At 41.3% G+C, this 12,052-nt stretch overlaps 1 protein-coding gene across 7 annotated transcripts in view; it reads right to left on the reverse strand.

Annotated features, from left to right (window-relative positions):
- Positions 1 to 9,984, reverse strand: part of LOC133367235 (signal transducer and activator of transcription 5B) — a 79,491-nt gene extending 69,507 nt beyond the window's left edge. For 2 of the 7 annotated variants that reach the window (XM_061591227.1, XM_061591223.1), the window contains exons 1-2: positions 9,883 to 9,971; positions 3,770 to 3,811 (exon numbers count right to left, since the gene is read on the reverse strand). The gene's annotated coding sequence lies outside the window, so the exon portion shown is untranslated. Of the gene's footprint in view, positions 1 to 3,769; positions 3,812 to 9,117; positions 9,306 to 9,389; positions 9,528 to 9,882 lie in introns of those variants that run through there. The other 5 variants (XM_061591229.1, XM_061591230.1, XM_061591224.1 and 2 more) reach the window with 5 other exon arrangements.
- Between the last annotated feature and the right edge of the window lie 2,068 nt (positions 9,985 to 12,052).

A 12,052-nucleotide genomic window follows, 5' to 3' on the forward strand; every position in this document is an offset into this window, starting at 1 on the left:
TGGAGAGCTGCTGACAGTAAGAGGAGACAATACTGGACTAGATAGACCAATGGCCTACCTCACTATAAGGCAGATTGATACAACCTTCAATTCCTCATCTTTCTCCCCAGCCTTGTGATGTTAATCAAGTATAGATTGTGAACCTTCCAAGCAAAGATAGTACTAGTTCTGCGCTCTACACAGCATCTAGAAAGCTATACATTACTTGCATTAGATAAAATTACTAGCAGCTAAGAGTGTGAGGTACAGGGCCCTGATGGCTATTCAATACACATGCATACCTCAAATCTGCAGACTTCAGGGGGATATTTAAATTCTGCACAAAAGTAACCCAAAAATCTACAACTAAAATAATTTATGCAAATATGCTCACATATTTGTTTTGCATATTTGTTCTTTTAGCCATTGAAAGGGACAAGAAGTCATACAGGGCACTGAAGTGTCTCCTGAACCACAGGAAATCCTGTTGAACTGTTCTTGGTCTTTTGAGATTTCATTACTGCCCATTACTTTTCAAGTTTATCACTGAGATTCTAGGGATGATGAATTCTGTGCCTAAGACAAATAGCATTGGGTAGCAGATGATCTGATGATGGAAGTAAAGAATACACACTGTCTGGATCACAACAAACCGTAAGCAGAGAGGCCACCGTGTATCAAAGTCAAAGGTACTTGATGTAAATAGAGTAAGTTTAGAAAAACACTTTCCTTGATGTCTCAAGCAATCAAGCAGCACCATCAACCAGTAAAGCCAAAACTCACCTACTATCTACAGATGTGAAGACTTGGGGGGATGGGGGTTCTCCCCTTAAATTTCCCTTGAGGGAAAACACACACACACACAAAAAAAACCCTGGGGAAAAAGTTTTTTCCAGGCCTTCACATCTTTACTACAATCACCAATTCTGCAAACTTCAGAAACATGTAGCACCACAAGATTCATAAGATATCAACAATCAGCTAGTAAGAGAACTGCAAAGCACATGTTGGACTAGCACCTGGGAGACCATATCCTTACTCAACTGTGAAGCTCACTGGATAAACCATATACCTGAAAATTTATAACCATTCCTTCTATTTCCAATGTTCAGAGGGTCAGTGCCACTGCTTATGTAGCCAAAAAGGCACAATGCACACAGACAAGGAAGGAATCAGCAGGTCTGGTGGAACTCCAAGGTTTGCAGAAGTACAAAATATCTGTGTGGAGGAGGGGGGAAACTACAGCCCAACAAGGACTGAATGTAGACAGTGAACATGGGATGCTGACTAGCTGTTTGGGGTAGGGAAATGAAATGGCAAGAATCCTGAAGAGCAGCACCGCACACTATATTTTTATTACTATTATTATAGGATATCTAACCGTGGTCGGTAAAATGAGTACCTGGCATATGCTGGGGGGTAAAGAAAGGCCGGGGAAGGAACTGGCAATCCCACCCCATATACACGGTCTGCCTAGTAAACGTCGCAAGACGTCACCCTAAGAGTCGGAAACGACTTGCACTACAAGTGCTGGGACACCTTTACCTTTTTTAACCTGACCTTCACCATAAGGTTCCAAGGCAGGTTACAACAACATAGCGATACAATTTAAAATCATATAAAAGAATTTAAATAAGAAATCAATAGTTTAGATCAGAAAATGTAAGCAGGTATTAACCATCAAAGAGTTGCATCTTCAGTATCCAATGAAACCTGTACAGTGAAGATGTCAGATACACCTCTGTGAGGAGTGTATTTCACAATATAGGGACTGCCATAGAGTATGTCTTCTCCTGGGCTGTATTTTGGAGCCATGGAAACTCCCAGCCAGAATTGTATTCTAAGGAACAGCTTGTTTTTCTCCACAGTTTTGAATTTTAAAGTAAGTTTTACAGTGAAACTATAGATGTCATTAACTACGTGGATTGACATAGTGTAAGTTTTAAAATGTTATGTTAGCCCCTGGAGAGATGCTTCCACTGATGCCTAGCGAGGGGGCGGATTTTTGTCAGGACTGCAGTGCAGAAATAAAGGTTAAAAAATACCTGCCTGCACACTGTGGTCCTGATCCTGATTTCCCCCACCCGAACAGCTGCTGTTTACAATTTTTTTTTTAAATCATGCAATGTGAACTATGCGTTTATCATCACATATAATTTGCCTGTAAGATTTCAGATCTCTCTTCCAACTCTTGTTTATATATCTTGAAATATTTAAATATATGTAGTTTATGCGATGCACCTTTAAATATACTTTGTTTTGGTGTGTGTTTTAATATATAAATAAAACTCCCACTCCCTTTATTGCAGGCTGTTCATTGCTGGAATATCCTGAGCAAAAACTAAAAGAAACAAGGGAAAAAAGTCTAAAGATGAAGTGTTACTCCAGTTAATAATAATAAGAGATTTCAAATTTAACCCCATAATGGTCAGATCTGAGGTTGTTGGGCTACCCTCCCCCACAAGTCCTATCTGGGAAGTCATGGTTCTATATGGGTTTTATAACATGGGGCAGGAGGTGAGATGCGTGCATGTGTGATTAATCTTGACATTACCTGTGATGTTACACCCAATAGGCAACTTCACAGGCTTAAAAACTATGCTACATAGGACTTCACAGGCTTAAAAGCAGCACAAGTTTTTAAAGGGCCTGATTTTTTTCCTGGGGGGGGAGGGGGATAACTCCAAAGAGAATAGAAAACATGTTGCTGACCTCTTCGAAATAAAACCATTATCAGTATGAATAAACTTTTAAGACTAAGAATATATCACCTACCTGGTTCCCTAAACAAAGAAATAGTGACAAAACACTGCAGCAATGCATGGAGGGAATAATTATTCACTCCATAGCAACAGAACTAGTCAGTAACTAAGGGCAGAACAACAGCAATCACAGAATAAGGCAAAGCCAGCCGCAGTTGTATGTGCTGCTGCACACGTTTAAGAAATGGCCAAACCTTCCCACATTTACAGCTAGTTAAGATGGTGGTTCCTATTCCCCCTTTCTAACTGCTCAGAATGACTGTGACTGCAAGCAAGTATGCAGAAACAGTTCAGCTTCTGAGACGGAAAGTTTCAGCATGTAGCAGCTGAGAAGCAGGAACTTTAGGGAAGATTAGATGAAGGAGGAGACCGTTTCCCACAGAAAAAGGAGAGAGACAAGAAAGGCCTAAAGGGTAGGAGGACTTGTACAGCGTTGGCAGGAATAGATGGGCAGGCAAAGGAATTTTGGAAATGTTGGGACTACAGGCCAAAAAGCCAAAAAGGCAGGAAAGCCAAAGGCTGGTGGAGAAATAAGGCACTGAATTTCACGTTGCTATTTGATCTAACTAGCTGCATGACCGGCCACACATTTATATTAGAATTATTTTGAAAGAAACCAATAGGAAGACAAATAAGAGAACTTTTTTGTGTACTTTGTTTTCAGAAGTGCTTCGTCAAATTCTTCATAAAGGCTGGCTCACCTCATGTTTATACCATTTCCCAACTCAGCGATACATTTTGTTAGATCTGTTATGTGGCAGAAACTCCAGACCACAGGAACATCCTCTGTATCTCCTCAGACTACTACTCCCCATCCCACTCCTGCTGACCTGCCTTTCTTCCTGCACTGTACTAGGTGGTCATTGCTCTGTGCTACGGAAAACTTTACTCTTACTGATACTATGTGGATTTGGGCTAAAGCATGACAGAGAACCACAGGAAGGATAAAAATAATGGTAGAAGCAGAAGCAGCACAACAGAAATTATGTAATACAGATTATGAAGATTTGGGTTTCTGTAGAACCTACCTCCACTGGTTCTTTGCCCTTGACTGGAGCTCTTGGAAACTACTGCAAAAAAATAGGAAACAAAAATTTAGTACAAAATAAAATGTGGTCTTTGGTAGGCACAAAGCATACTCTGAATAAAACCAAGCTCTAAATTTATTAAGTGTGGCTGTAGTTTCTGGATTCCTTTCCCCCAATGCAACAAAGCAAGTTTTTCCAGAGACCCTGGAGGTGACAGCCAGATGAAATTTGGCCTTGTGAAAACATCCCATTGCGAGTTCAGCTCTCTTTCCACCCTGCAAAAGGCAAGGCAAGTTAATCCTACCAGACTCCTTCACAAGACTGAGTTATACCTATTTCACACTTCAGGGAAGCTGGAAAAATAATTAAACTGAATGAATGAAAAAATCCTTCCTGTATAACTTTACCACTGTGTGCTGCTTTAAGAAAAGTAGTATATAAATGAAGCACTAACAGCCATAAAAAATTATCAGCCTCACATCATTTGTATGCTAGAACTGTGGAATCATTACAAAGAAAGTGACTGAAAGTGACTGTTCATCCATCAGCAGGATCATTCCCTGCCATCTAAATAGCTGGTAGGGTAGATCACTACACACTATAAGCAGAAAGCATGTGTACCACTGAAAAAGGATCCTGTGGAACAAACATCTCCATATGTCTTCTGCAAACAAATCAAGCCACAGAGTGCAGGGTCCAATGTCTAGCTTCCTATTTTCTCCTACCACCCTATGCTCTGATAGAAAATTACAGTTTATTCACACAATGATCTGAAGGAAGTGTTTACCCCACACAGGCAGCCAAGTATTCTCCCAGGGTAAACTAGGCTATTGTTCTATTGCACTTTGCTTTACTGTGTAATTATGTCTCCTCTGCGTGCCTGGAATAAAAGATGTTAGACTGACAGGCATGCGGGAAAGAGCTTTTTCAGCTGTGGCCCCCAAGCTTTGGAATACCCTACCCCAAGAAGTCCGCTCTGCTCCCTCCCTGTTGGTTTTCTGGAGACTTCTAAAAACGATCTTGTTCCGGAGAGCCTTTGGGAGGGACTGAAGGTACAGCCTGACGCTGATTGTATGTCTTCTACATTAAATTTTACCTTTGTAGTCCCTTTAGTACCACCCCCTATATATATATATATATATATATACGTATATATGTGTGCATATATAGATAGATAGTATTTTAATTGTATTTTATGTATTTAATTTATTTTAATGTTTTTGTGATTTTATTGTTTACAATTTTATTATATAGGTGTTTGATTTTATTTTTGTAAGCCGCCCTGAGTGCCCTATTATAGGGTAGAAGGGCAGGATAGAAATATTATAAATAAATAAATAAATCCAAAGTATACAACACAATAGTTAAATAAGTAAATTACTTCAAGGCCCAATTGTCCTAGAGAAATTAATAAACAGGTACTCCCTTTTAAAGGCCTAGATAGCAGTATTGGGGTGTTTGTGATTTTCCATGAATGGAGATACAGTGATGGCAAAAGCTGTATCAGTTGCGTTAGAGTCTGCCACGCAGTAAAACCTGAACTAGAAGGCAACTTTGCAAGTGGAATTGGAAGCAAAACGTGTAGCAATTGTGCTTCATATATAAAGAATTTGCAACAATATCTCTAAACTGTTTAACAGCAGGTGGAATCAGTGTATGCTGCCAGTTGGTGGGAAGAGCCACATCACTTTAGAGCGCCTATTTGACATCTGCCCTACAGGGAAATGAGACATGAGAATTGCCAGTATAGTGCAGTGGACAATGCATCTGGCCATTTAGGACACACGTACAAAACTCTGTTCAACCATACAGATATTCATGTTTTACTACCAAAGTGCCCATCCGCCCACCATTATGACAGAAAGGAGGAAGGGTGGGACAGGCACAATTCATCTGTGTGTGCTCTGCTTATGGGAGAATGCAAGTGGACTGTAACTGCAGACCCAGTTCCAGGTACCCCAGATGGTCTATGAATATATGATATGAATATCTATGATATGAAGTAGGTAATGACTCTCAGGCAATTTTCTTTCTTTGTTCTATCAAAATACAACAATGGGAGCCATTGAGAGCAATGTTTATCCCTAATGGCATCACCACCACCACCACCACCACCACCACCAGGCTTCTGTCTCTTTGTCACACTAGATGTACACTGTATTCAGAAATGAGTTATTTGTGTTTATCATACACGCATTATCTACACATACCTATAAACCTATAACTTATATATATATCTTGCCTTTCCTCAAAGGAATTCAAAAGTGGTGTGCATGGGTTGATGCCAAGTGATGCCTCATCTTATCATTACAACAACCCTGTCCAATAAGTGAGGTTGAGAGTTTGCTGCCCCATTTTAGCTACACTAGCATGTGTCACCCAATCAGATAATGAAATATAGCACCAATCAGTTGTTTGGGGTCGGAGCTTCACAGCTGAGTATGGATGCAAACTGGTTTTCAACATTAAAGGCCAAACACTCTAGCCATGACACCACACTGGCTCTAATTGCGTGAAGGCACCTTCTGTGAAGGTACACTACAAAAAAAAGCTTACAGAACTAATAAAAAGTTGATTCACGAAAGATAATCAAGCCACATACTGCAGTGGAACCTTCCAAGGCCACCATGCAATCTAATTTGTGGTAAAATTCATTCCTGACCGAGAATCTGGCAGTCAAACTACAGCATGAGCAAAACCAATGCACAGGATATCCAAGTCATTTTCTCTCAGCCTAAACATATCTCAACAGGCTGCTATAAAGCTAAATACAACTTGTTTACTGAAAAGCACTAGAGAAATACATAACTGTTTTAAAGCCAAACATATGCAGCAGAATTAACCCAAGAAATTACTATTGGTTGTCTGGCCACAGTTGGTCACTCTGGTAAATGGATTGGCTACTGTAATTAATTGTATACAGGACTGCCACTGAAGACTGTTCAGAGACTGAAGTTGGTTCAGAATACAGTTGCTAAGTTGTGCAACTGTATATATTATTCTGCTGTTCAGCTACCATCTGCTTCCAAGTGCAATTCAAGGTGCTGGAAACTTCCTTTAAATCAATCTTGTAAATAACCCAAGGAAAGTTACTAGCCAGCAAAATATTTTATTAGCTTGCAATAAAGACTAGCAGATTGTGTTTCCATATTGGCCATAGAAGAAAGCAAGCCCCATCCCCCATGGAAACATAGGCATCTAGCCTCTTGCTAGATTAGTAAAAAAAAGCCTTCTTTCAAGCTGACCAATAGGCGGTCAGAGCGATACATCCCTCCTTGGCTAGCACTCTGTATTTCCATGCTGGATGCTGAGAAAGGGGCTTCCCTTCCTTCACAGCTAGCACAGAAACCATGTAGGATGTTGACAGTGGAACAGAAGAATCAGCCATCTTAATTATTTGTATGGAATTTCTGGTCACCTATGGCTACCAGTTGTGCTTAAATACAAGCCTGCCTTAAATCCCTATATGGCTTGTGACTTAGGTAACTGAAAACATTTTTATTCCTGGTTTAACCTGCCCATGTATTGAGGTGATCTTTGGAAACTCTCTCCACCAGGCATCTTCAATATCCTTTTCAATTAGTGCCCTATTTATGGAATTCTCTACACAAATACATTCATCCGACATAAAATTATTATTTTTTCTACACTAGGCAAAATGGTTTTATACATCCAGACTTTTAAATGTATATTTACCTTAACATGTTGTAATTTGTTATATTTTATTGAGTTTTGTATTTTAGGTAAATAAATATGAGACACTTTAGTGAATCTATGGAAGAACATTGATATAGAAGTCTCTATTAAACATCAAATCCAATTCAGCCGTTGAAAAGTGGTGCAGTGTTCTCAACTGCTATATCCATTAGTGGTCCAGTAGGAAAGAAATGTTGCAAGGACATTGGGAAAGTTATGTATTTCACAGAACATTTCCACTCAAACCCCAGATGCACCTCAGTTCTTGAAACATGAAAGTTGTGAGCAGTTCAATATGATGCACATGGTTTAAGCATTGATTCACCAGTGGAGTCATCTCATGTTTATGGTAGAGAAAATTAAATAATAATACATAAATGTACCATGACAACCATTCCACCAGATAAACAGCACAGATACAGAGGGAATACAGGCTTCTTGATTTAGGACCTTGACTCCCAGACCCTCCTTCATTTTCTCCAGAAGGCAATGCTATCAGAATCAACAACAGGAGACAAACATGGAGCAATACACAGGCAGAAGATAGCCCCACCACCAATGACATTGCTTTGAAACCGTCTGCAGCAACCTTTGGGAAGAGGCAGGGAGGGGAAACTGCATGGCAGATTTATTGCTGCTTCTGCTGGAAAGTAAACACTCCCCCACCTCCAACACATGCTGTTTACAGCTCAGCAGGGAAAGCAAAAAAGCAAAATAGACCGCTTAAACTAACAAAGCCCTGTGTAGTCTTGGCCATCCACAAGAAGTGCGTGCGCAAGTGCAGGATTAAAAAACCCAATCTCCCTAGGTTTTTATTTTGAATCAGGGCTTAACCAAGGCTTATTCTACACTGACATTTGTGAATAAGATCCTTTTGAGCATATGCAGAGTGCTTTGCTCTTGTTGTGACAGGATTAAGGAAAGGAGCTTGCAGACATTACAACTTCTAATAAATTCAAGTCCCAACACATATTATGTAGAAACTAAACAGAATCTACCTTGCTCAGTAGCAATGAAAGGCTTTTTTCCTCTCTCTCTTCAAAGTGGTAGTAGACTGGGCATTCATATGTAGGATCTGACGTGCACCAAACTTTTTAATACTGTCCTTGCTATTTCTGCCGTTCTTAATAACTGCTGTAGCAAAATACTCTGCAGTCCTTATCTTCTTCATAACACACACTCAGGGTTCAACAACAGCACGTGTCATACGGCGGCAAGTATTTATTTACCGCCATGTATTTACCACTCCGGGACAGCGAGTGGCTAATGTGCCATCTCGTCACTGCAGCAATCGTATCTGAACAGCAAACACACGCGCGGTCATAAACACGGGTTTACTGCGCGCGTTAACAGTTCCGATAACACGTGACACGTTCTGCATGTGTCTTTTTTTTTTAAACCAACTATTGACAACGTGTGTGAAAAGGCCATGAATCAGCTACGGCTCCCAGGAGCGCGTGCGCGTCTTGTTACTTTAAACAGAAACACTCATTGGTCTCCCTCACACGTCTTATTTTCTCTCGCGTACAGGCGAAAAACGTTAACGTGTGAAGTGGCGTGGGGTTCTTGCGCGTGTGTGCGTGTGTGTGTGCGCGCGCGCGTGGGTTTCGTCGCCCTTTCCTCCTCCCTCTCCCGTAGCCCCCGTCCCTTACCTGGGTCGCTGCGGCCCGGCCCGGCTCGGCTACACGGGCTCTGCACACAAGGTCCCTTCTCTTCTCTCCGTCCTCCCTTTCCTGCGTCGACTCCGGGCCTCGCTCGGTCCCACAGCCCTGCCCCCGTCACAGTTCCAGCCACAGCCCTTCCTGCCGTCGCGCCCCGCCTCCCTCCCTCTTCGCAGTCCAGACCCGCCTCCTTTCCAGCCCGAAAGTGGGGGCAAGCTCAGCTGCGAGACGGAACTCCCCTCGATCACACAGCCTTCGCTTACCACGCTTCGGCTGCACAGAGGAGGAGAGCCATTATTCGCCGCGCCGCTATCCTTTTCCTTCCACTCACATGGCAAAACACCTCCATAGGCTTCTGTCATCATCGTGATCATCTCTCCCCCCATTTTCAAGAAACTGGGAACGCTTCATCCATTAACTCTCTCCAAAGCGCGCCAAAACAACTCCCGCGGCACCCACCCAGCCCCCAGAGTCCCTCCAACATGAGCACACCTCGTCCGAGACAACATGCACATTTACACTCCTAGCAGGCGTACCCCCCCATACCACTTATTCCCTCTGCACTAGTCTGAAGTGGTCTGATATTGCAACCCACAACGCTACAACTACAAATGTTCTTGCTCTTCTCCGGTGCCCCCAGAAGCCTTCCCTCCTCTCTCTCTTTTGCTGGTCCTTAACTGGAATTCCCTCCCCGCAAACACCTGAGTGAGGACGCTCCTCTCTCCCTCTCCCTTCATAGTTTTCCTCAAAACTCACATTTTCCATGAAACCATTGGTACAACTCCCATCATTTTCATTGGGAACGTGTAACTCAAACACTAGGAAACTATTTCCATACCCGGGCCTGGCCTCCAACAGGTCTTCTGTATCTTTAAAAGTTGTGGAGGGGGGAGGGAGAATTCCACCTTGTGGTTTTTCCCATTACAGAGTTGCAAGAACACCTGCACTTGGCTGACTTTCTCTTCTCCTAAAGATACAGGATCAGTCTCAGGCCAAGAACCTGGCAACCCTAATAGCAGAACACATTCTCCCTGTGTTTTTCTGCACTTCCCCTGTGGCAAATGCCTACAGTTGGGGGGGGAGCCTTGTAGTTTACAAAAATACCACACACTTTAATAGTATAGTAGTTAATAAGTTGCAGGCATGAGCACACACCTCAGGCTTCCATCTTTACAGTTCCGCCCCCACCCTAATTCTTTTCCTCCATTATATTATTGCCTCTTGATAGACAGCCCAGTGGTTACAGTTTATGATTGCAATGATCATAACACTTAAAAATCATATAAAACAGTTAAAATAAAAATTATAAAAGCAAAGCTAATAAACTAATAGCAAAAGGGGGGGTGTCAGGAAATAGTGCAGAATCTGCTTCTGAAAAACAACAGAAAAGGGAAGTCTTACCCTGCTTTAAAAAGTCAGAGCTTGGCAAAGTTATTTTTTTTAAACTACAACTCCCATAAGCCCCAGTCAGAATGGCCACTGGATTGAGCTGATGGGAGTTGTAGTTCAAAAAAGTAACTTTTCCAAGCTCTTAGCATATTACCAATTCAGAATCCTTATTCCCAAGTGTGTTTTCTTCAGAACTAGAATGGGGGAGAACAGACTCTCTAATCTCAGGGCTACCAAACATAGCCTGATATAATCAAGCTTTTCAATTCTGCCAAATGATCACTATATTTAACAACAAGATTAGTGATCATACAAAACAGTGGATAGATTTGGAAAGAGAATTAATATCTTTAAAATTAGCGCATTACCATTTTTATATACCAAGGTACAGCAGGTAAAGGAAATTTGTAACCCCTTTATGAAACACACATTTAGTGTAATGGGCTCCAGACCTCTCTCCACTCACCCCAGTAATTTATCGTCCCCTTTTCTACCACACAAATAAATGTAACCAATTCCTAGAATGGGAAGATAAAGGATTGTATAGCATTAAAGATTTGTATACTGGTTTAAACATGACAACAGGGCGGCGAATTATAACTCAGCTTCAGGAGATAAAAGGTTATTGGCTTAATATTAATCAAATTCTTAATTTTGGTCCTGGGTTGACAATAAAACCACAAGCTACCAATCCCTTGACTGGTATCAATGTATAAACAACTCAGCACAAAATGAAGGTTAGGTGTCTGGTTTCAGAAATATATGCATTACTAAAAAATTTAAACCCAGACAACTTGGATGGTTTAAAACTTTGCTGAGAGAGAGACCAATTACAATGAAAAATTGGAAAAAGGTATGGGGAAAAAAGACCTTTAAGATGGGTTTCAGCAACAACAAGGGAAGGTACATTTAAAATTTACGTTAGTGAGAAAACTAAGCTTAATGTATGCATCAATGAGTCCAGTTTGTTGATGACATAGGTGCTCAGAACTGGGCACTTATGTTCATATGTAGTGGGGCTGTGAAGTAAAACAAGTTTTTTGTAAAACATTTTCTTGGAATGTAGTAAAATCATAAACCACCATATAGATCCTTTCCCAACACTGGCATTGTTGACTATATTTGATTATCAAAATTCAAATGTACCATATAAAGAGATGTCAGAAATGCTGTTAACTGCAGCTAAGCAGCTAACTAGCAAGAAATTAGAAAACTGAAAACGGAGGGACATTTCAAGAAGGGAAAACTTTAATATGGCACTACAACTTAATGGAAAGATTGAAAAAGCAAGTACAAGCCAAGAGACAAGCAAACGTGGAAGATAATTTTGTAGGCAATGGTACAAATTTATTCTATGGTCATGAACTTGAGGCTCATGTAGCCTCGGTGGCACGGAATGCGTTCTACCAACTTCGGTTGGTAGCCCAGCTACGTCCCTATCTGAGCAGGGAGGACCTCACATCAGTTGTACATGCTCTGGTAACCTCGTGATTGGATTACTGCAATGCGCTCTACGTAGGGCTGCCTTTGAAGACAG

Source organism: Rhineura floridana, chromosome 11, assembly GCF_030035675.1.
Source record: "Rhineura floridana isolate rRhiFlo1 chromosome 11, rRhiFlo1.hap2, whole genome shotgun sequence".
NCBI lineage: Eukaryota > Metazoa > Chordata > Lepidosauria > Squamata > Rhineuridae > Rhineura > Rhineura floridana.